The 24,223-nt window shown below is 39.3% G+C and overlaps 1 protein-coding gene across 8 annotated transcripts in view; it reads right to left on the bottom strand.

Moving 5' to 3' along the window:
* HERC1 (HECT and RLD domain containing E3 ubiquitin protein ligase family member 1) overlaps nt 1–23,967 on the bottom strand; it is a 240,864-nt gene extending 216,897 nt beyond the window's left edge. For 6 of the 8 annotated variants that reach the window (XR_004030537.1, XM_030814531.1, XM_030814533.1 and 3 more), the window contains exon 1: nt 23,813–23,967. The gene's annotated coding sequence lies outside the window, so the exon portion shown is untranslated. The remainder of the gene's footprint in view (nt 1–23,812) is intronic. The other 2 variants (XM_030814537.1, XM_030814532.1) reach the window with 2 other exon arrangements.
* Between the last annotated feature and the right edge of the window lie 256 nt (nt 23,968–24,223).

The following is a 24,223-nucleotide window of genomic DNA, read 5'->3' on the forward strand; positions in this document are numbered from 1 at the left end:
TTTAAAGAAACATAAACACCAAAAGCAATATGTGAATGTGATTGGATCCTGAACCCGAAAAAAACAAAAAGCAACTATAAAAGATATGTGGGAAACGAGAAAGATTTAAATACAAATGTTGCATATTAGGTGATAATGAATTAATGTTATTTTCCTTCGGTGTCATAAAAGTATTGTGGTTAAGTTGGAGAATGTCCTTCTTCTTAGGAGATACATGCCAATGTACTGGGAGAGGATAGGGAGGATCATGATGACTACAACTTAGTCTCACTTAAAGCAAAATGTAAGCATGTTTAGAGGAGAGGAAAAAAGCAGTTGCAGCAAAATGTTGCAATTTGTGAATCTAGGTGAAAAGTGCTATTCTTCATTTTTTCTATAAATTTGAGAAATTTTGAAAATCAGAACCTGGGGAGGAGTATAGAAACAGCTGAATCAGGCACAGCTGAGCCCCCCGTAACATAAAAAAGGAAAGGGGCCGGGCGCAGTGGCTCACACCTGTAATCCCAGCACTTTCGGAGGCCAAGACGGGCGGATCACGAGGTCAGGAGATCGAGACCATCCTGGCTAACATGGTGAAACTCCGTGTCTACTAAAAATATAAAAAATTAGCCGGGCGTGGTGGCAGGTGCCTGTAGTCCCAGTTACTCGGGAGGCTGAGGCAGGAGAATGGCGTGAACCCAGGAGGTGGAGCTTGCAGTGAGCCGAGATCGCGCCACTGTACTCCAGCCTGAGCGACTCAGTGAGACTCCGTCTCCGAAAAAAAAAAAAAAAAACAGGTAAAAACAAAGGTTACCTTTGACAATAAAAGTATACATAGGAATTAAATGATAGACATGGTTTTTCCATTATTAACCATGTTCTTCCTGATGGAGCATATGTAATAAACTCATTCATTCCCAGGAGTATCTGTATTAAACAAATCTTACTTTTAATTTCCTTACAACATAATCATTTTTCTTTAAATAATTACAGTGAATCCATCTCTATAAATTTAGAGCTAGATTTGTAACTCTCGCTCAAAAACTAGCTGGCAGAAAAACACTGTTCCCATAAACATAGACACTAAGTTGCCTACCCTTCCTACAAGTAAGAGAAAAGCCAGACAGCAAGATAACAAGTTTACTTAGGCTTGTGCTTTTACAAATTACACAGGAGGAAGCTAAAGGGCAGCGAATAGTTTGGTTCACCAAAAATTATAGGAAGACACAACCTAACTTCAACCCACATTTTCATTGTTTCAAAACAGTAGGAATTCCTATGTTAGAAAATATCTAGGCAAATCTGTATTGTAACATGACTGGAGGTGAGTTTTAGCAGGGAAAATCTAAAAGGCCAAACTGATTTGGAAATGTATATGTGCTTACTTTTCTTGGAATACATCTATTGCCTTGAGAATCCACTTTCATACAACACACTGAAATCACACTATAAAGATCTGATTCAAAAGGAAATGGGAAGTTTTTCTTGTTTCCTCATCTTGAACTGTATCTAACTCCCTCCTGAGAATCTCTTAGGTTGACAAAAAATAAGCAGAATATGAAAATAAATCCATCCCTGTGGAACTCATGAAGCTGCACACTTACTATATATACACACTTCTATGAATGTATATTATACTTTGATTAAAAAAGGTTTTTAAACATTTTTAAATAAAACACATGGGTACAAATTTAACAAAATGAGCAGGATCTACATGCTAAAATTATAAAGAAAAAAATAAAAATAATAAAGGAAAAAATTATTAAGGAAAGAAATCAAAGATAATCAAAATAGATGAAAAGAGATGCCACATTCCTAGATTCGAAGACTAAATATTATAAAATGTCAATTGTCCCCCAAATTGATCTATAAATTGAATGTAATACTTAACAAAATAGCAGAAAGACTTTTTTGGAGTTATAAGCAACCTTATTTTAAAATTTTATATGGAAAGAGTAAGGAACTAGAATAGCTAAAAACATACACCTTACCATCAACTTACAATCAACGATATTGAGATACATAAATAAAACATATTGCCAAGCCTCAAAAAGAAGATTTTCAAAATAAGACCTTCATAAAAATCTGCTTGGGCAGAGAGAATGATTAACAAAGCAAATTACTAGATATTGTCAATAAATCAGGAAGATTTGCTAAAGAATCTATAGGTGGTTTCTAAAGAATTGACTTCAAGTACAAAAATCCATTTCACAACACAACAGGCTCTTTTCCCTCCCACCACTACAACAGTACTGATAATCAGAGATGGACACACACACACACACACACACACACTCATAAGTACACGCACTAAAAGAGCCCATATATAGGGTGCTCCAAAAGAGCCACACTTTATTCTTCTTAATGTTTACAAAATCTGAGTTACTTATCTTTTAATCTAGGACAGTGTGAAAGGGTTTTTTTTTTTAATATCAACCCAAAAAATGATCAATAACCTCAAAGTCTAAAGAAAAAACAATAAAAAGAAGATTTACACTACTCATTGTCTCCTTAAATTAACCTAACCCCAAATAATTTTTTACCTACTCACCTAGCCTTTGCTAACAGGTCAGCTATTAGAGTGGGAAGAAGAGGAGAGGAAACTATCCATCCCAGTTTGCCCAGGACATTACCATTGTATGCCTGTGTTTCTGAATGTACCATTTTACTGTGGCAGAGGCAGAAGATCAAATGCCTATCAATGTCCTCTTTTAAGAATACAGCATTTTGTGCAGGTGTGGTGGCTCGTGCCTGTAATCCCAGCACTTTGGGAGTCCGAGGCGGGCGGATCACCTGAGGTCAGGAGTTTGAGACCAGCCTGGTCAACATGGTGAAACCCCGTCTCTACAAAAAGTGCAAAAATTAGCTGGGCGTGGTGGCGGGTGCCTGTAATCCCAGCTACTTGGGAGGCTGAGGCAGGAGAATAGCTTGAACCCAGGAGGCAGAGGTTGCAGTGAGCTGAGATCGCACCATTGCACTCCAGCCTGGGCAACAAGAGCAAAACTCCATCTCAAAAAACAAAAAACAACAACAAAAAAAGAGTACAGTATTTTAAGTTATAAAACAATACGTACAGAATTTGGAAAAGAGTATTTCTGTATATAAATAGACCTATTAAAAATCTGGACAACTATACATCATAATTTAACAATGATTATTCTGTGTGGTGGGATTACAGATGATTTTCACCTTTCCCACTATCTAAAAATCATTTTTTACAACAAATACATTACTTTTCACACTTAGAAGGGAGTTATTTCCATTTGTTAAAATGCAACTTTTCTTTGTGACCCAAATCCTCATCTCAAGAGCACATACTACTCTTCTTTAATATATGTTATTTGCCAAGAACTAAGGCAATGTGATTTAGTATGGACAACATTAGCTTTGTGGGTGGGGGAGGGGGTTGGAGGTTTTTGTTTTTGTTTTTTTGAGATACAGTCTGGCTCTGCTGCCCATGCTGGAGTGCAGTGGCACGATAGCTCACTGCAACTTCCACCTCCCAGTTTCTAGAGATTCTCGTACCTTAGCCACCCGAGTAGCTGGGATTACAGGCGTGCACCATCACATCCGGCTACTTTTTGTACTTTTAGTAGAGATAGGGTTTTGCCATGTTGGCCAGGCTGGTCTTGAACTCCTGGCCTCAAGTTATCTGCCCACCTCGGCCTTCTAAAGTGCTGGGATTACAGGCGTGAGCCACCACACACGGCCAACATTAGCTTTCAAGATGCAGAAAATTTAAATCCAAGAATCAGCTCCGCTGTGGAAAATATGAAACCTACCTGTCTACGTTTCAAAGTTGTTAAGAGGCTCAAATAAGAATTCATATGAAAGTACTTTAATGCAATGTACTAATGTGAGCTATGATTATTACAATCACAATTATTTAATCATGAATAAAACTGTGTAACCTCAGATCTCATGTATAATATGAGTGGGGTCCTAAATGAGTTCCAACGCATTTCTAAATCTGAAATTCTGTATTAACAGTGTCCTGTTAACTCAGCCTTCTACCTGCGTCTAATCTACCTCCCCTAGAAGTATACCTTTTTTTTATGGATAATGGTTCCCAGGTCTTCATGCTTTCTATCTTCACTAGGATGTAGCCAACTCTCCACATTCTTCCCTTATGGCTCTGATTGTCTAAAAGTTAAAGAAAATATCTCTGTTCCCTCCAAAAAGACTTTAAATCCCCTCTTAATCTAATTTATATTTCACACTCTCCACCTTCTATATATTGCAATGTAGAGTAGTGGCTATGCACATGAAACCTGGAGCCAGGCTACCTAGGTTTAGATCCTGGCTTTGCTATGTCACTAACTGCAAAGTAACCTTGAACAATTTACTTAATCTTTCTGTGCCTCAGTTTCCTCATCTGTAAAATAGGTATAACAAGAGTATGCCTACTGCAGAAGGTTGTGTAAAGTAATGAAAACCTGCCTGGATGTAGTAAATGTTACATAGTGACTGATGAAGTCCTTTTCTAACCTTGCTTCTCTAAAAGTGTAACGCTTACAGGCTAAGATGAAACAATGAACCAACATTTGCCTCTGGCTTTTTCTCACTGAAAAATGTCTTATTATTTACCTATCAAAAGTTTCTCCACATTACCGTAGTGAAGTCAAACACACTCTTCATGGTTGGATATATTTTTTTTACTCTGTTCAAATCCTCTAACCTAACATGTTAGTCCGGTCTCATGCTGCTGTGAAGAAATACCCAAGACTGGGTAATTTATAAAGGAAAGAGGTTTAATTGCCTCATAGTTCCACAGGGCTGGAGGGGCCTCAGAAAACTTACAATCATGGCAGAAGGGGTTAGCCAACACATCCTTCTTCAAGAAGGAGAAGTGCCTAGCAAAAGGGGGGAAAGCCCCTTTTAAAACCATCAGATCTCATGAGAACTCACTATCAGGAGAACAGCATGAGGGTAACCATCCCCATGATTCATTTACCTCCCACCAGGTCCCTCCCTCCACACGTAGGGATTATGGGAACTAAAATTCAAGATAAAATTTGGGTGGGGACACAGCCAAACCATATCACCTAACATTTCCCAAAATTTGTTCCTCAGATCACTAGTTCCTCAAGATGTCATAAGGAGGAAAAAAGGTTCAGAGATCAAATAAATTTGGAAAATACTGACTGTAATGTTAAACAAGCTTCTTTACTGTAAGTCTTTTACATGTTAATATGTACTTGACATTCCAAGAGAGAATAAAGTACACATTGTTTCCCAAGTTTATTCGACTCCAGAGCCCTTTTGTCAAGGAGCCACATTGGGAAATGCTGCTGCTCCAGTTCTTTGACAGCCTTTAATAAAAATATGCTGTCTTATGTAAACTCAATATTTTATTAATCTGATTCACACAAAAGGTCTGTTCTCAAGTTCATGCTGAGAAATCTGGCTCAAGAAACTAATAACTACTGCCCTGCACAAATTACTTTTGAAATTTCTGAGTATCAACATTGTCCTCTTAAAAAGAACAAACATCAGTGACCAGCTCCATACTCTAAGTCACAAGCTATTTATTTCATGATGAAATTTTAACCTATTTATTTACCAACATCCTTTAAATAAAGTCTATTTATTCAACATTCCCAAATTATCAATAATGAAGACTTGCACTCTTCCTTTAAAGGAATTCCACCACAGAACCTTGCCAATCATCCCAGTACCAGTGCTGGCATACAGTGTCCTAAACATACAACTTACAGGGTTGAAGAAATACTAAAAAAAGAAAATGCCATCTAACATATGAATAAAGAAGGAACAATAGAATTTCACAATTTTGCAATCCTTGATGAATTAAGAAGTCTAAGCAATTATCATCAACAGCTGCTAACATCACAAAGAGACGTAAGACCTTACATATCTCCTGATGGAAACACAAATCACTCCTATGAAGTACTCTTACTGAGAGAAAAAAAAAATACAAACCAACCTATCAATTTACAGGAAATTCAGGAGAGAGGAAGAACATGTTAAGTGACATTACAGAGATGCAATGAGACTAAGGGAAATTTATCAGGGCAAACAACCTGGTTTCTTTTAAAAATTAAGAAAAAAAAGAGATGAAGAGAGTCTAAAGATTTAAAATGATGTAATAAACATGCCAAACTGTTGTAAAGTATGAACCTTATTTGGATGTCACTTCAAGCAAATAAACCGTAGATCTATACCTGTCTATAAATCAGAGAAATATGAAGACTGATTCATATTTGATATTAAGAACTTGCTATACATTTTTTGGTATGATAATGTTATTATGGTTATGCTATAAAAAGAGAGACTCTTTTAAAAATCAGTATTGAAATATCTGAAAGGTAAACATTACATATGTCAAGGATTTGATTTAAAACAATCCAGAGGCAGGGTGTGGTGGCTCATACCTGTAATCCAAACACTTTGGGTGGCCGAGGCAGGTGGATCACCTGAGGCAAGGAGTTCGAGACCAACCTGGCCAACATGGCAAAACCCCATCTCTACTAAAAATACAAAAATTAGCTGGGCGGGGCAGCACATGCCTGTAATCCCAGCTACTTGGGAAGCTGAGGCACGAGAGTCGCTTGAACCCAGGAGGTGGAGGTTGCAGTCAGCCAAGTTCGCGCCACTGCACTCCAGTGTGGGTGACACAGCGAGACTCTGTCTCAAATAATAACAATCCAAGGATTGGGGATGAGGGGTGCTAGATAGAAATAAAGATGAAACAAGACTGTCTATGAGTTGATAATTCTTGAAGTTCAATATTGGGTACATGGGAGCTCTTTATACTATTCCCTCTACTTTTATATTAATATATATTTAAAATATACTATAATAAAAAGATAAGAAAAAATGCTGTATGGGAATTGAATTATCATATATCTACCTATTCCCATAATAGATTAATCCAGAGTCAGGAACAAGTGAGTATTAATTTACTAAGATCAAATTATATTTCTAGAATACCATAAGGAATCATTTGACATGAACTTCACAAGTAATCAACATGCTAAGCTCTCCTACGTAATAATTACTCTTATTTGCAAGTCTGTTAACAGTGTCTAACCAATTTATAGCTCTCTGTGAAAAAAAGTGTTTAAGTATTATTTATTTTTAATTTTTTTTATTAAATAAAGCAACAATCACAGAAAAACAATGCAGACAATATTGCAGAATCATTGCTGTCTTTCTAGTCCTATGGGCCTGTGGTACTTCTGGAATTTATTGTCAGCAGAGTTACTGCATAAGCACTCCAGCTCACTGAGCTCCCAAACAGGACTGGTTTTATCTTGTGTACGAAAACCCTTTCCTGCCTGCCTACTCTGAAATAAAGAGCCAAACCGACAGATGGCAGACGAAAAGGATGAGGGAGGTGATAAGGAGGCAGTACAAGACAGCACCAGGAAAAAATAACAGAAAGAACTGAAAGACATCTTAAATACGAATATAAAAAATATAAAATATTCACTAATTTCTTAGATTTTTGCAAAACTAAGTCACATTTTGTCACTAATCAATTACTTTAAAGCTAAGTGATTCTGTGAATTCGTATTGCATTTTATTCCTTTATATGGCATAGCTTTGAGAGTTTTGAAAAATCCTTCTTAATATCTTAGACCAATTTAAATTAACCAAAGTATTTCAAACTATTCTCAAAAGAACAAGAGAAATGGGACATACTAAACTTTTATCAACATTTCACTACTGCCACACATCTGCCTTTTTAGAAGCTACCAGACTTTCTTTTTCAACTTCTAAAGAGTAAAGTGCCCCACCCCTATGCTAATCCATGATACAATCAAAACCACTTCAGTATTACTGCAGCCTACTAGTAGGTTTTAATTAAAATATTGGTTTAAAAGATATTATAGTGCTGCCATCAGAATTATAGTTTTAATCTAAATTTATGTAAAATGCCTAGGCTTTTGGTATAACAAACATTATATAAGAACATGCCAATTACCATAAACCATCTTGGCCCATTCGTAATGCCAAGCACTTCTGCTTCCAGATTAAGTAGCTTTCCAATCACTTATTTTAGAGATCAAACCTGCAGTACCATACAACATAGATGACCACTACTCATACTATGGCAGTTTTACAAAGAAATAGCAATTTCTAGGCTTTGGTTGCAGAACCAGAACCAGTTCATTTCTGGTTGCATCATAAAAAAAAGAACAACTAGAGGTTGAGATTATTCAGGGGCTCTTTCCTAAGGCAGCTCCCTCTTTCTTCCATGGAAGTTTGTCAAATGGGAGAATAACATCTGCCTGCCTGTCTCACAGAGGTGTTATTTACATCAATTAAGAAAATGCTTACAAAAGTATTTTATAAACTAAAAAACTATAAATAAATGTAAGTTGTTATTCTCTATTTGTTTGCACTCTAGACAGTTTGCTTAACCTTGCTCCTTAATATCACTGGGTTTCAAGGTCCACCAAGAAAAACTTCGTATTTCAAGACATAAAGATTCACTAATATTCACTTTTTAATAGCGAAGTCCAGTCCTTACACCAATTACTGTTCTCTTCTAACATCTAGTCCTCTCCTTGGCAAAACAGAACTAGAAACATGCTTTAAGAAATCAAAGCAATAGGTAGTTTCTAAAGTTCCATCTCATTGTCACCATGAGTTCCTGAACACCCATATATCATGGTACTGCCCATCTGACACTACTTGGATGGGGTTTTATATCAGCCAAAACTATGTCATTGAGGTTGGCCATGTCTATGCTCTGCCTCCGCTAGTCTCCACCAACACTTTTTCATTTCTGAATTCTCATCCAGTCTGCATCACTTCCTAGCTGTATGAGCTTAGGCAAGTTACTTAACCTCCCTGTGCTTCAAATTCCTTATCTGCAAATAAGGTTTTACCTCATAAGTTTAAACGTGCGTTAAATAATACATGGAAAAACGCTAAGAGAGTGGATGTTAAGTGTTTTCACCACAAAAATGATGACTAAATGAAGTAATGTATATGTTAATTAGCTAGATTTAGTCATTCCACAATGTATATATACTTCAAAACTTCACGTAGCACGCAAGAAATACATACAATTTTATCTGCCAATTTAAAAATAAAAAAATACATGAAACTGCTTAGAACAGTGACTGCACAGTAAATGTTCAGTGTGCTAGTATTATTCCTTTATATGTGCATCTGTCTACTCCTCCACCACACCACCATCATTAAATTACACAAATCTTTCCATCATTCTCTATCCCTCATTCTTTCCAAAAGAATGAGCAAATTTTGAGAAAGCAGATACTATGATCATATTAGACTAAATTTCATTTTACATGACTGAGTATTTGGTTATATAACAAAGTTCAATGATACTTCATAAAAAAGATAATGGCCCATGATGCTTCTAAATTATATTAACACTGAAATATAATCTTCCTAGTTCTAAATTAGTTTAACCACTTATTGCCAATGCTATCAGTTATCAAGGCTGCTTACTTGAATTATATCACATAAAAGTGGCCATCACCAGAGTTTTATGGTATAGGGACTAAGGTCTTAAAATACGGCAAAACTTTAAAAAGCCTTCCATAAATACTACTGTATTTGTTTAAAAACAACAATGTATCTCAAAAAAAATCAAAAGCAACAAAGACGTTATCCTTTTTTTTTTTTTGCTTTTGAGACAAGGTCTTGCTATGCTGCCTAGGCTAGTGTTGAACTCCTGTGCTCAAGCAATTCTCCGGCCTTGGCCTCCCAAGTAGCTAGGACTATAGGCATGCCACCATGCCCAGCTTAACAGAGATTTTAAATCAGGAGTTTAGAGTGAGGAAAAATAATTTACCAGAAACAAGAGGAAATATTACTACTACATTAACATTACTACCATTATCATTAGGGGACAACCAAATAGCTTAAACACTTGCAACCAGAACAAGAGCTAAAAACTCAAGTTTTGTTTTTACATATTACTTAGCACACTCGATGAACAATTATATGCTCTTGATAATGTTATAAATTCTAAATTCTAACATTTCACATGTAAGTACTCAATGCAAAGAATTCACAGCATTGTTTAACTGATGCAACAGTCCTCCTTTAGCTTAAGAATTACTTGGTTTTTTGTCCTTGCGATAGTTTACTGAGAATGATGGTTTCCAGTTTCATCCATGTCCCTACAAAGGACATGAACTCATCATTTTTTATGGCTGCATAGTATTCCATGGTGTATATGTGCCACATTTTCTTAATCCAGTCTATCGTTGTTGGACATGTGGGTTGGTTCCAACTCTTTGCTATTGTGAATAGTGCCGCAATAAACATATGTGTGCATGTGTCTTTATAGCAGTATGATTTATAGTCCTTTGGGTATATACCCAGTAATGGGATGGCTGGGTCAAATGGTATTTCTAATTCTAGATCCCTGAGGAATCACCACACTGACTTCCACAATGGTTGAACTAGTTTACAGTCCCACCAACAGTGTAAAAGTGTTCCTATTTCTCCACATCCTCTCCAGCACCTGTTGTTTCCTGACTTTTTAATGATGGCCATTCTAACTGGTGTGAGATGGTATCTCACTGTGGTTTTGATTTGCATTTCTCTGATGGCCAGTGATGATGAGCAAGGACAAAAAACCAAACACCGCATGTTCTCACTCATAGGTGGGAATTGAACAATGAGAACTCATGGACACAGGAAGGGGAACATCACACTCCGGGGACTGTTGTGGGGTGGGGGGAGGGGGGAGGGACAGCATTAGGAGATATACCTAATGCTAAATGATGAGTTAATGGGTGCAGCAAAACAACATGGCACATGGATACATATGTAACAAACCTGCACATTGTGCACATGTACCCTAAAAGTATAATAATAATAAAAAATAATAATAATAAAAAAACAGGGTTCTCAAAAAAAAAAAAAGAATTACTTTAACTAGCCAGGCATGGTAGCTTATGCCTGTAATCCCAGCACTTTGGGAGGCTGGGGTGAGAGGATCACTTGAGCCCAGGAGTTTGAGACCAGCCTAGGCAACAGAGTGAGACCTCATCCCTAAAAAAAATTAGCAGGGCGCCGGGTGCAGTGGCTCACACCTGTAATCCCAGATCTTTAGGAGGCTGAGGCGGGCGGATCACGAAGTCAGGAGATGGAGACCATCCTGGCCAACATAGCGAAACCCCGTCTCTACTAAAAAAATTCAAAAAATTAGCCGGGCATGGTGGCATGCACCTGTAGCCCCAGCTACTTGGGAAGCTGAGGCAGGGGAATCACTTGAACCAAGGAGGCAGAGGTTGCAATGAGCCGAGATCGTACCACTGCACTCCAGCCTGGTAACAGAGTGCGATTCCATCTCAAAAAAAAAAAAAAAAAAAAAAAAAAATTAGCAGGGTGTGGTTGCGCACGCCTATGGTTGTGCACGCCTGCAGTCACAGCTACCTGGGAGGCTGAGGTGGGAGAATCACCTGAGCCTTGGGAGGTCAAGGCTGCAATGAGACATGATCCCACCACTGCACTCCAGCCTGGGAGACAGTGATACCCTGTCTCAGAAAAAAAAAAAAAAAAATCAGTTAATCTAATTTAGAGACAGTTTTACTCCACAGACAACTTCCTGGAGTTGTACTCCTAGTTTACTACATGCTAGGGACTTTTCCAGGCAGTGGAATAAACAACATATCCAAGATTCCTGCTTTCATGGAGTTCACATTCTAGTGAGGAAGACAAATAATAACCAGGTAGGAAAGTAATTCCATTTCAGGAAGCATAAGTGCCATAAAAAAAATAAAGCAAGAGAGATATGGGATGTAGGCAGTGGCCACTATTTTATACTGTATTCAGTGAAGATCTCTCTACAGGGGTGAAGTCTGAGGCACTCTCTTTAAACAGAAGCCTGAATTATGTGAGCGGGCCAGCAGTGCAAAAACTCGAGGAAAGGGATGAACAAGTTTTAAACCCTGGGAGTGTGCCTGGCCCAGTCAAGGAATACGGATAGTTCAATGTAGCAGAAGTGGAATAAACAAGGAGAGGGAGGCAGGGACTACATCATGTAGGACTTTGCAGGTGGTCATGGCTAGGAATTTGGCTGTTCTTTTAATTTCCGTATTTTAAATTACTTTAAAATAGCCAGGTGCTGTGGCTCACGCCTGTAATCCCAGCACTTTGGGAAGCCGAGGTGGGCAGATCACTTAAGGCCAGGAGTTCGAGACCAGCCTGACCAACATGGTGAAACCCCTGTCTCTACTAAAAAGACAAAAATTAGCCAGGCGTGGTGGCGTGTGCCTGTAATCCCAGCAACTCGGGAGGCTGAGGCAGGATAATCGCTTGAACTTGGGAGGCAGAGGTTGCAGTGAGCCGAGATCATGCCACTGCACTCCAGCCTGGGCAACAGAGCAAGACTCTGTCTCAAAAAAAAAAATTTTTTTTAATAATAATTGTAATTTAATTTAGATGTCATTTAAAGTATTAAGGAGTGATTAACATTGGAAAAGGTCATTCTAGTTATGAAGTAGAAAACAGCCTATAAGAGGTCAAGTGAGCAAACAAGGAAACCAGATAAGAGACTATTATAATTACCTACACAGGAGATGGTGGTGGTTTAAACCAGAATAAGGCAGAGATGACAAAATGTGATCAGATTAGAAATATATTCAGAAAATAGAGCCAAGATGATTTGCTAATAGACTGGTAAAAGGGTATAAAGAAAAAAGAAGAATCATAGATCACTTAGGATTCTGGCCTGAGCAACTAGTTGAATGGTCCTGCCATTTATTAATACTAAGAGCAGATTCAGAGGAAATAATGAGAATAAGAATCATACCTTCTATGTTGTACAAATTTAGTTTGAGATGTCTATTAGATAGTTTGTTATATAAGTAAACTCATGTCATGGGGGTTTGTTGTACAGATTATTTCATCACCCAGGTATTAAGCCTAGTACCCATTAGTTATTTTTCCTGATCCTCTCCCTCCTCCCATTTTCCACTCTCCAATAGGCCCCAGTGACTGTTGCTCCCCTCTGTGTGTCCACGTTTTCTCAACATTTAGCTTCCACATATAAGTCAGAACAAGCAGATGAACTATTACATTCAATCGTGGGGAGGGGGTTTAGGCTGAAGACATAAATGTGACTCAATTGGCATATAGATAGTATTTAAAGTCATGGAACTAAATAAATATAGATGTAGAAGATTTTGTTTATTTCATCCTCCCATCAGCCCTATGACGTAGCAACTATAATTATTCCCATTTTATAGATCAGAAAACTGAGACTAAGAGATTAAGACTTGCCTAACATCATTCTACCTAACTGGTAGAAGGAAGAAGGAGGTGGGGGAAAGAACAGATCTAACTGACGACAATGTCCATGACCTTTCTCAACTGGGGCTTGTTATCTGAACCTCAGAATATCGACAACGGTTGGAGTGGATACTTTCTCAATTCTCACAAGGATGGTACATAACTAGTGCCATCCTACATTGGAGAGAAGTTAATTTTTTACATATAACAAATGTCCAAATGTCTTTGGGCATTTGGGTTTAATTCTCTTATGAAACCCAGTTGAAAGAAAAAAAGAAACTATACTATACTACTATTATTCCATTATTATTATTCCATTACTACTATTAGGAATAATTTAAAATGAGAGACATTTCTGCATAGCAAAAGAACAATTAACAAAATGAAAACGTAGCCTATGGATTTGGAGAAAATATTTGCAAATTATGTATCTGTTAATATCCAAAAGATGTAAGGAACTCACACAACTCAACAGCAAAAAAAAAAAAAATGAATAACCTGATTTTAAGATGGGCAAATGACTTGAATAGATATTTCTCCAAATAGGACACAAAAATGCCTCAACATCACTAATCATCAGGGAAACACAAACGAAAACCACAATGAGGTATCACCTCACACCTGTGAGGATGGCAATTATCAAAGAGACAAGAGATAAGTGTTGATGAGGGAGTGGAGAAAAGGGAATATTTGAACACTGTTGGTGGAAATGTAAATTGGAACCGCCATTATGGAAAACAGTATGTAAGTTTCTCAAAAAATTAAAAAGGGCCGGGCACAGTTGCTCACGCCTATAATCCCAGCACTTTGGGAGGCCGAGGTGGGCAGATCACGAGGTCAGGAGATGGAGACCATCCTGGCTAACACAGTGAAACCCCATCTCTACTAAAAATACAAAAAAATTAGCCAGGCGTGGTGGCAGGCACCTGTAGTACCAGCTACCTAGGAGGCCGAGGCAGGAAAATCACTTGAACCCGGGAGGCGGAGGTTGCAGTGGACTGAGATCATGCCAATGCACTCCAGCCTGGGCGACAGAGCGAGACTCCATCTAAAAAAAAAAAAAATTAAAAAGAAAACAACCATATGATCCAGCAATCTGTCTTCTGGGTTTTAACCCAAAAGAAATAAAAGCAGCACCTCTGAGAGAGAGCTGCACTCCCATGTTCACTGCAGCATTATTCACACTAGCTGAGATATGGAACCAACCTACACGTCTGTCAGTGGATGGTTTGATAAAGAAATTGTGATACAAACACACTCTGGAATAGTATTCAGCTTTCAAAAAGAAGATCCTGGATTTACAAAAAAACAAATGAACCTGGAGGACACTGTCTTAAGTGACATAAGCCAGACGTAGGAAAAAAAAAAAAAAAAAACTAAATGATCTTTTCTATATGTGGAATCTTAAAAAAAAAAAAGTCAAATACACAGAGACTAGAACAGTGGCTGGGAGAGTGGGGGAGATGTAGGTCAAAGGAATAAAGTTGCAGTTATGTAGGATGAATAAATCTAGAGATCTAAAGTATAGCATGAGGGCTGGGCGCGGTGGCTAATGCCTGTAATCAATCCCAGCACTGTGGGAGGCCGAGGAGGCAGATCACTTGAGGCCGGGAGTTCGAGAGCAGTCTGGCCAACTTGGCAAAACCCCGTCTCTTTAAAAATACAAAAAATTAGCCAGGTGTGGCAGCACACACCCAGCTACTCCGATGGCTAAGGCATGAGAATCACCTGAACCCAAGGTGGAGGTTACAGTGAACGGAGATCATGCCACTGCACCCCAGCCTGGGTGAGACAGCAAGACTCTGTCTCAAAAAATAAAGTTAGCATAAGCACTATAATTAATATTAGCGTATTATATACCAGAAATTTTCTAAAAGTAGATTTTAAATGTTCCTAGCACACACAAAAAAAGTAACTATGTGAGATGATGGGTATGTTAAATTGCTTACATACAGCAATCATTTCACTATGTATATCAAAACATCATGTGTACACATTAAATTTATACAATAAATAAGTAAGCAAGTCTGAAATAAACAAATAAAATGAGAGAGAAGAGATTGGTGAACAGTATGTTACCATCCTGTGACTTTTTGTGGGCTTATTTTGCAATCAGTAAAATGAAGTATTATTTGAAGTTTTTATAGCAGCAAAGGTGATTGTACTTTAAGACTATCCCAGGCCTTTACTGGTTCCATTCACAATCAGCACTCAGCATCTATTTTCCTGGGAACATCAGTTCATTAGAAAACCACTAAAAAAAAAGAAAAATAATAACTTTTTTTTTTTTTTGAGACGGAGTCTTGCTCTTGTCCCCCAGGCTGAGTATAGCGGTGGGTCTCAGCTCACTGCAACCTCCACCTCCTGGGTTCAAGTGATTCTCCTGCCTCAGCCTCCCGAGTAGCTGGGATTACAGGCACCCACCACCATGCTCAGTTAATTTTTGTTTTTTTAGTTGAGACGGGGTTTCACAATGTTGGCCAGGCTGGTCTCAAACTCCTGACCTCAGGTAATCCACCCACCTCAGCCTCCCAAAGTGCTGGGATTACAGGTGTGAGCCACCATGCCTGGCCAAATAATTTCTTAAAAAGAAAATGAATGGGATATAAACTCATCAAGTGCCAGAATCTTTGATTTTCAATTAATGTGTTCCAAGCACCTGGAGCAGTGCTCTTTCTGGGAATGAACCTAAATTTCCAGTCTTGCTGGGCAACACTTATTACCCTAAAAGATGGGGATTTCTTCATGTTGTCTTAGTTTTTTGGCACTGCTAAAATCTAACAGGATTGCCCTAACCCAGAACTTTAAACTCGTGGTTTAATTTTCATTACAATTGCCCTTCTTCCTTATGGAACTATGACAGGTTCCAAGATACTGCTATTACTGGTCCAAATAACTACCATACCATGGGTATCAATACGTACTGTATATACTGTTCAAAATAACTATGTACAATATGAACCAATTACTACCGTATCACATATTCTAGAGGAAGAAATATTCTTAGAATTTCAGTTATCCTTTGTTAAACTCCACAAGTATTTTAGAGCACAGGTACTATGAATCAATGTAGCACTTCCATTAAATACAAAATGTTAAAATGAGCAATCCTGACTAGGCCAGAACTAATGGACTTTACCTGCACATAATAAGCTACATGTATGAATGCAATATTAGTGGACAATGTATTTCATTTTCAAGCTATAAGAACCAACCATCTGCAAGCATTAAGCACTCATCCACAAGGGGTCACCAAAATGACTACTATTTTTTTTATCACTTATCTCTGGTAAAAAAAAAAAATATATATATATATATATAAAATATGACAATGTATTCTGTTGGTGCTTTCACACATTACTGGTGAGAATGCAAATTGGTACACTTGTGGAGAAAAATTTTGGAATTTGGGAATATCTAACAAAACTACATGTGCACTTAACTTTTGAACCAGCAATCACACTTACAGAAATCTACCTTGACAATACGGTTCTAACAATACCAAAATACTACACACAAGGCTATTTACATAAGAAACAACCTAAATGCCCATACATAGATGAATGGTTGAAGAGGTTAAGAAACATCTACACAGTCAAGTCACAGCTGTAAAAAAGAATAGGCTGGGTGCAGTGGCTCACACCTATAATCCCAACACTTTGGAAGGCCAATGTGAGAGGATCACTTGAGCCCAGGAATTCGAGACCAGCCTGGGCAACATGACAAAACCCCATCTCAAAAAATCAACAGATTAGCCAGGTATAGTGGTGCACACTTGTAGTCCCAGCTACTCGGGTGGCTGAGGAAGGAGGATCGCTTAAGCCTGGGGGATTAAGGCCGCAGTTTGAGCCATGATTGTACCACTGCACTCCAGCCTGAGCAACAGAGTGAGACTGTGTCTTTAAAAAAAAAAAAAAAGACCGAAGAAAATGAACGGAATATCTCTTCAAAAGAATGCCCTGATTTGGAGTCATTTCCAGGATATACTATTGAGTGAAAAAAGTAAAGTGCAAAAGAGTATAGTATACTCTTCACATGAAAAAGAAGGGAATAGGAAAACAATCTGGCAGTTGCTCAAAAAGTTAAATATAGAGTAATCATATGACCCAGCAATTCCACTCCTAGGTATATATACCCATGAGAATTAAAAATATATGTCCACACCACCGGGCGCAATGGCTCACGCTTGTAATCCCAGCACTTTGGGAGGCCGAGGCGGGCGGATCACGAGGTCAGGAGATCGAGACCACAGTGAAACCCTGTCTCTACTAAAGATACAAAAAAATTAGCCGGGCGTGGTGGCGGGCGCCTGTAGTCCCAGCTACTCGGAGAGGCTGAGGCAGAAGAATGGCGTGAACCCGGGAAGCGGAGCTTGCAGTGAGCCGAGATTGCGCCACTGCACTCCAGCCTGGGCGACAGAGTGAGACTCCGTCTCAAAAAAAAAAAAAAAAAAAAAAAATATGTCCACACAAAAAAATTGTACATGAATGTACAAAACAGTATTATTCATAACAGCTAATAAGTAGAAAACCAAATGTCCCTCAACTGACACATGAACAAAATGTAGTATATTCATACAACGGAATAACAGTTATCAAAAGGAATGAAGTACTGATACATGCTACAACATGGATGAACCTTGACAAAATTATGCTAAGTGAAATAAGCCAGGCACAAAATGCCACATATTATATAATCTATTAACACAAAACATCCAGAATAGGCAAACACACACAGACAGAAAGTAGATTGGGAAGGGGACCTGGGAAGTGACTGCTAATGGATACAGAGTTTCTTTTGGGGGTGATGAAAGTGTTCCAGAATTAGATAGCTGTGACGGCTGCACCATCTTGTGAATATACTAGAAACCACTGAGTTGTACACTTTAAAAGGGTGAGTTGTATGGTATGTGAATTGTATGGCAATAAGAAACTGTATCAGAAGAAAAGGAATATAAGAGAACACCCACATATATGTTCATTTGTATAACAGAAATAAACGAGGGGACAAACCAGAAACTAAATAGACTGTGTACCCACAGGGCATGCGCAAGAGGTAGAAACAAAGATGGGGGGATGGAAATGAGATAGTTAAAACAAAGAGAGAGTGACACTTTTCAGTACAACTTTTTTCCTTTTTTTTTTTTAAGACAAAGTTTCGCTCTTGTTGCCCAGGCTGGAGTGCAACGGTGTGACCTTGGCATACCGCAACCTCCGCCTCCCAGGTTCAAGTGATTCTCTTGCCTCAGACTCTCGGGTAGCTGGGATTACAGGCAAGCGCCACCACGCCAAGCTAATTTTGTATTTTTAGTAGAGATGGGGTTTCTCCATGTTGGCCAGGCTGGTCTCAAACTCCCAACCTCAGGTGATCCGCCCGCCTCGGCCTCCCAAAGTGCTGGGATTACAGGTATGAGCCACCACGCCTGGCCCAGTACACCTTTTTATACAGTAGTGTTTAGTAGTAGCAGTGTTTAGTACCTGTAATGTTTCAAATGCCAAAAAATAATAATAATTAAAATCAACTAGGGTTGGAGGGAACCCAAAATGGAATAGTAACAATAACAAATGAACTTAATGCATTAGGGATGAATAAGATTAAACTAAAGGGAGTGGGAAAGAAAATAACTAACCTAAGTAACTTTGGACAACTATTTTGACTGGATACTATAAGGCTAAAGACAAAAATAACTACATACAAATACCCTAATTAGTAAATATGTTTTTCACTAGGGTACGGGTTAGCAATCTGTAACCACTTCATGTGTATTCTGGAAGTCAACAAATAAGTGAGTATACTCTATATCATGAAAGCCAGGTTTCTGACAGAGACAGAAGCTACAAATAAGGAACGGGAGAAGGTTAGAATGAACTTTGTGGTACTGGATTATAATAGGTGTCAATATGAACCCATGGTTTTAAATATATATAGAAATACAGGCAGGGTACTGTGGCTCACGCATGGAATCCCAACACTCTGAGAGGCCAAGGTGGGAGGATCACTTGAGCTCAGGAGCTCAAGGCCAACCTGGGCAAAATAGCAGGACCTCGTCTCTACTAAAAATTAAAAAAAATCAGCGAGGCATGGTGGGTGCACGTCTGTAGTCCCAGCTACTTGGGAGGCTGAGGTGGAAGCATGGCTTAAGCCCAGGAGTTCAAGACTGCAGTAAGCTATGACCACGCCACGGCACTCCAGCCTGGGTGACAGAGCGAGGCCCTGTCTCAAAAAAGAAAGAAATGTCAGTATATGTGTGTGTGTGCACATATATGTTTATATGTATATAAAAAATATGTGTGTGCACATATATGTTTATATATAGATATATATAGATACATATACAAATATATATAATATACTGATATATTTCCTAGTTCTGTCAACTGAAGTCCTGGGAGCAATAAAACTCCAAACATACTGAGTATACAGATTTTGATTTTAAATACTATTCTCCAATAAAAGAAACCAGAGTTCCTTGGAGAAGTAGTCGACTCCAGGACTGGTGCAAGGAAAAATAAGATGAGCATGGAACAGCCTGTGGCCCCAGAATATAAGGAAGTGCTTGAAAAAGGGTAGAGGCCAACCTGAAAGAGCTTCCAATGGCCAAAGCTGGAACAATTTGAACAACAAGATAAATAATAATAGTATTGGATTACAATCCATAGAAAATAGAGATCCATAAGAACACACTAATATAAACAAATAATTGAATAAATAAGTGAGGGAAAGGGGACATCTCTCCCTTAAAGAATTCCAATTAATAAATGCAGAAGGAATGAGGGAAATACAAAATCATGATTAGCCAAACACCACAGTAGTAACTGTTGCAGACAAGATCTACTAATGGATGTTAAAAATCAATGGGAAAAAGTTTGAGGAGAAACTGTACATCCACAGTCTCAAAGTATCTCCCCCAAGATATGTATAAACAATAAAGGGAAGAATAGTAACTTTACCGTGAAGAATACCGCTAAGGGTTCAAAGTTAAAATACCACTGGCAAAAAGACATGTCAACACCATGTACCCCCTAATGTGATGCATTGAGAAGGACACAACGTCACTTCTGTAGTTTTCTTGCAAAACATGCTTAACCTCAATCAAATCATGAGAAAAAATGTCAGACAAACCCAAAATGAAAGAAGTTCTAAAAAATAACAGTACTCATCAAAAATGTCAAGGTCGTGAAAAACAAAAACTGAGGAACTGTCAGAGATTGGAGGAAATGAAGAAGACACAACAACTGAATGCAACGTGGGAACCTAGATTAGACCCTAGAACAAAAAAAAAAAAAAAAAAAGCATTAATGGGAAAAGCCAGTGAAATTAAGTAACATCTATAGTCTAGTTAATAGAATTACACCAATGCTAACTTCCTGGTTTTGATCACTGTATTATGGTTATGTAAGTTGTTAACATTAGGGGGTGCTTGGTGAAGAGTATGTAAGAACTCTGTACTGTCTCTGCAACTTTTCTGTAAGTCTAACATTATTTCTAAATAAACCATTAAAAATAAATAAAATCCATCAACCAATCATCTGATACAACTGTCATATCTTCTTGCTCAAGGATCTCATCTGAAATTTAACAGTCCCATTAATTTAGAGAGCCCAGTAGGCGACATCAGAACAAACTAAAATCATGAAAATCGGATCTGGCATCTATTAAGTAAATAACTACTTTATGCTCTTTTTCACTTTTTGTAGTTAAAGGAAATGCTAACAGATGTGACTTTCCTGGCTTTGCAAATTTCTCTGTAAACGATTTGACCAACTTTTTATGTTTTCAACATCATGATAATCTGCAATATGTGCTCATTAACAATGTATTTCATGTGTATGTTAAGCCAAAGTTGTGAGAGCTTTGTTGTTGTTTGTTTTGTTTTGTTTTGTTTTGTTTTTGAGATAGAGTCTCGCTGTGTCTCCCAGGCTGGAGTACAGTGGTGCAATCACAGCTCACTGCAGCCTCAATCTCCCAGGCTCAACTGATCCTCCCATCTCAGCCTCCCTAATAGCAGGAACTGCAGGTATGCACCACCATGTCCAGCAAATTTTTGTATTTACCATAGAGACAGGGTTTCACCATGTTGCCCAGACTGATCTTGAACTCCTGGGCTCAAGCCATCGTCCCACCTTGGCCTCCCCAAGTGCTGAGATTATAGGCGTGAGCTACTCTGCCTGGCCAAAAGTTCTATTTACAATTTTTAAAAATATCTTCAACAGATTATAGTAAGTTTGTTACTTGCTATTATACAGTTATCCAACTATAACATTCAAGTTTTGTTTCACAAGTTTCATTTTATCCTAACACAAACTTCTCACTCCCCAAGCCACAATGTCATCATTATCATCATTTTAAGATCTGAAAATCTGAATTTAAAAAATTTTAAAAGATCGGCTCCTTCAATATACCCAGCCCTTTTTTTTTTTCCTATTTCAAATATTAGGGAGTATTTAGTATGACTGTTTTAGGGGAAAAAATGCTTGGGACGTCGGAATTGTATTACTATTTATTATTTGCACCCTCTACTAACCCAATCCAGTCCAATCACCAACACATCCTCCAAAATTCCTTTAAATTGAGATTTTCAAAAGATGTTTATATTAACAAGCAGATTAAGTAACGCATTTACATTTGCTTTCTCTTTCATGCAACATCAGGGTGCCTGCATTGGAAATGGAATACATGACCAGCAAATGAATGGATGTGTCACATGCAAACAGCATGACTGGAATTTAAGAAGCAAAATGATAAGAACCTTAGGGAAAGCAAAATTCATAAAAGTTTAGAATTACAAGAGGCCTTAATAGGCCATTTAATCCATTCCAATAACAACAACCCCAGATGACAATCTATCCTATTTTTAAAAGGCTCCAGATTTCCAACCTCCCTAGATACCTCATTCTGCCATACAACCTTGTCAGGTGATTTGGGGGAAATATTATGACTGTTCTTTGCCCTACCTAATGCTATCTTTTCTCAAATAATATAGCAATACATCTTAACTCACTTCCAAGATATATAAATGTGTATAGGTGCAAAATACATATGTGTGTGTGTGTGTTTGTGTGTGTGTGTATATATATATATACACACACACATATATACGTACATTAATGCACAAGACAGGCACCTAGGACACTGAATTTTGCTTGTATAAGCACAGGCAATGGAAACACATATATCAAAGGGACATACTCATCCCACACTAATCACAACAGGCACTATGAAACTAACAATGTCACAGAACAATTTTGGTCTAAAAATATCCAGTAGAAATCAATTTCATAAAACCTTGAGGTAAATACGTTTCTTCCCACTATGAATAATCATAGTTTCTTTGCCTTCTACAAATACTGCCCCATTTTGAGCAACCACCACTGGCAGAATTTTAAAAATATAACACATACATAGGTACTAGATCCAAATAGACAATGTTTTAACGTTTGATTTTTCAAACCACTTAGCTAACAATCATTTTGGAAAAGGGCCCAATGAAAAAGATAGTGATGGCAGAGTTCAGCCAGTGATAATGAACCAGTAGCCAATTTTAATCCAGCAGGCCAGAGAACTGATTCAAATAAAACAAATCATTTTTGGAACAAATATAGAATGAGGAAGTCCTAAGCAAGGATAAAAAAAAAAAAAATGTGTCTGTTAGGAAATACACCAAAATGTTAACCATGAAATGCCACCTCTGAAGATGGAATTACAGAGATGGGTTAGTTTGTTCAGATTTGTTATTCCTATCATTTAATTATCCCTATATTCTAAGTATTATAGACATTTCTTAAACTAAGACAAATCTGTCCCTGTATTTCACAGCTCTCTAAGATAACATGTCTTTTACATAACCTCCTGGGAGAGGTGGTACAAGCTCCTGTCCTCCTCGTGTCTCCCAGTAACATGCCACCCATCACAGAACAGACTTCACCATGTTCCCCGGGGTAGCTCCTGTCATCACCATCATCATCCTCATCTCACGCTGAAGACTAAACAATGCGCCCCACCTCGACTCCCGGTTGCAAAGGCTTTATAATTTGTTGTTTTATTGGGGCGGGAGATTTGGAGAAAGGTTTAGCAGATGATGAGCTGCCCCCACCCAAAGGCAGAGGAGAGGAGGAAGACACGTCGTCCCAGCCTCCACCCCGCTAAATGCGGCCGGCGCCTGGGGACACCGGGGTCGCGGCACTCCCCGGACCCTGAGAGGGAGTCGGCCGCCGCCCGCGGACCGAGCCCCAGCCGGGGCAGAGGAGCTGGTCAGGGGATAAAGGAATGAGGCAGAAAGAGACGCGACCACCGCGGGGCCGGGGCACAGACACTGTAAGCCGCTGGAGGGGCGGGTCCCTCGGCCCTCTCCCCGGGCGCCTCGGCTTCTACGCTGCTCCAAGGCGCCCGGGCGGCAGGAGGCCTCTAGAGCCGGGGACCCGGGGGGGCCGCGCTGCGCCCCGAGGGCTCCCCCAGCTCGCCTGCCGCCCACCCGGGACCCCAGCAGCCCCGCTCGGCTGCAGTCCCAAAACCGCCCCGGCCGGCCCTGCGCGGCCGGCAAAGGACACACACACACACAGGACCAGGAGGACAGCAGATGATGCGTTACCGTACGTGGCTCTGGAGCTGGCGGGGTGGGGCGCGGCTCCGGCGACCCGAGCCCGGCTCCGCAGAGGCTGCGGCGGTCGCGTCCTTTATTTTTGCTGCAGCAGCAGCGACTTGTCAAAGGGAAAGACGTAAGAGGCGGCGGCAGCGGCGGCGGCAGGCGAGTCTCACGAGATTTGGGCGGAACTCTCGCGCAGCCGGGAGCCCTCGCCCCGCCCAGCAGGCCCAGCGCGGGAGGTGAAAGGGGAACGGAGAGGAAGGCGGTTGACGTGTAGCCGGGGGTTGAGCGAAAAGGGGAAGGGGATTTGGGAGCGAGGGGAGCCAAGCTAGGTGCTGGGGACACTTTGCCACGGCGCGGCCCTCACCCTTCAGCCGTCGCGGAATCCGGGCAGCCCCGACCGCCTGCGGGGAGTCG

Source organism: Nomascus leucogenys, chromosome 6 (genome assembly GCF_006542625.1).
Source record: "Nomascus leucogenys isolate Asia chromosome 6, Asia_NLE_v1, whole genome shotgun sequence".
Lineage (NCBI taxonomy): Eukaryota > Metazoa > Chordata > Mammalia > Primates > Hylobatidae > Nomascus > Nomascus leucogenys.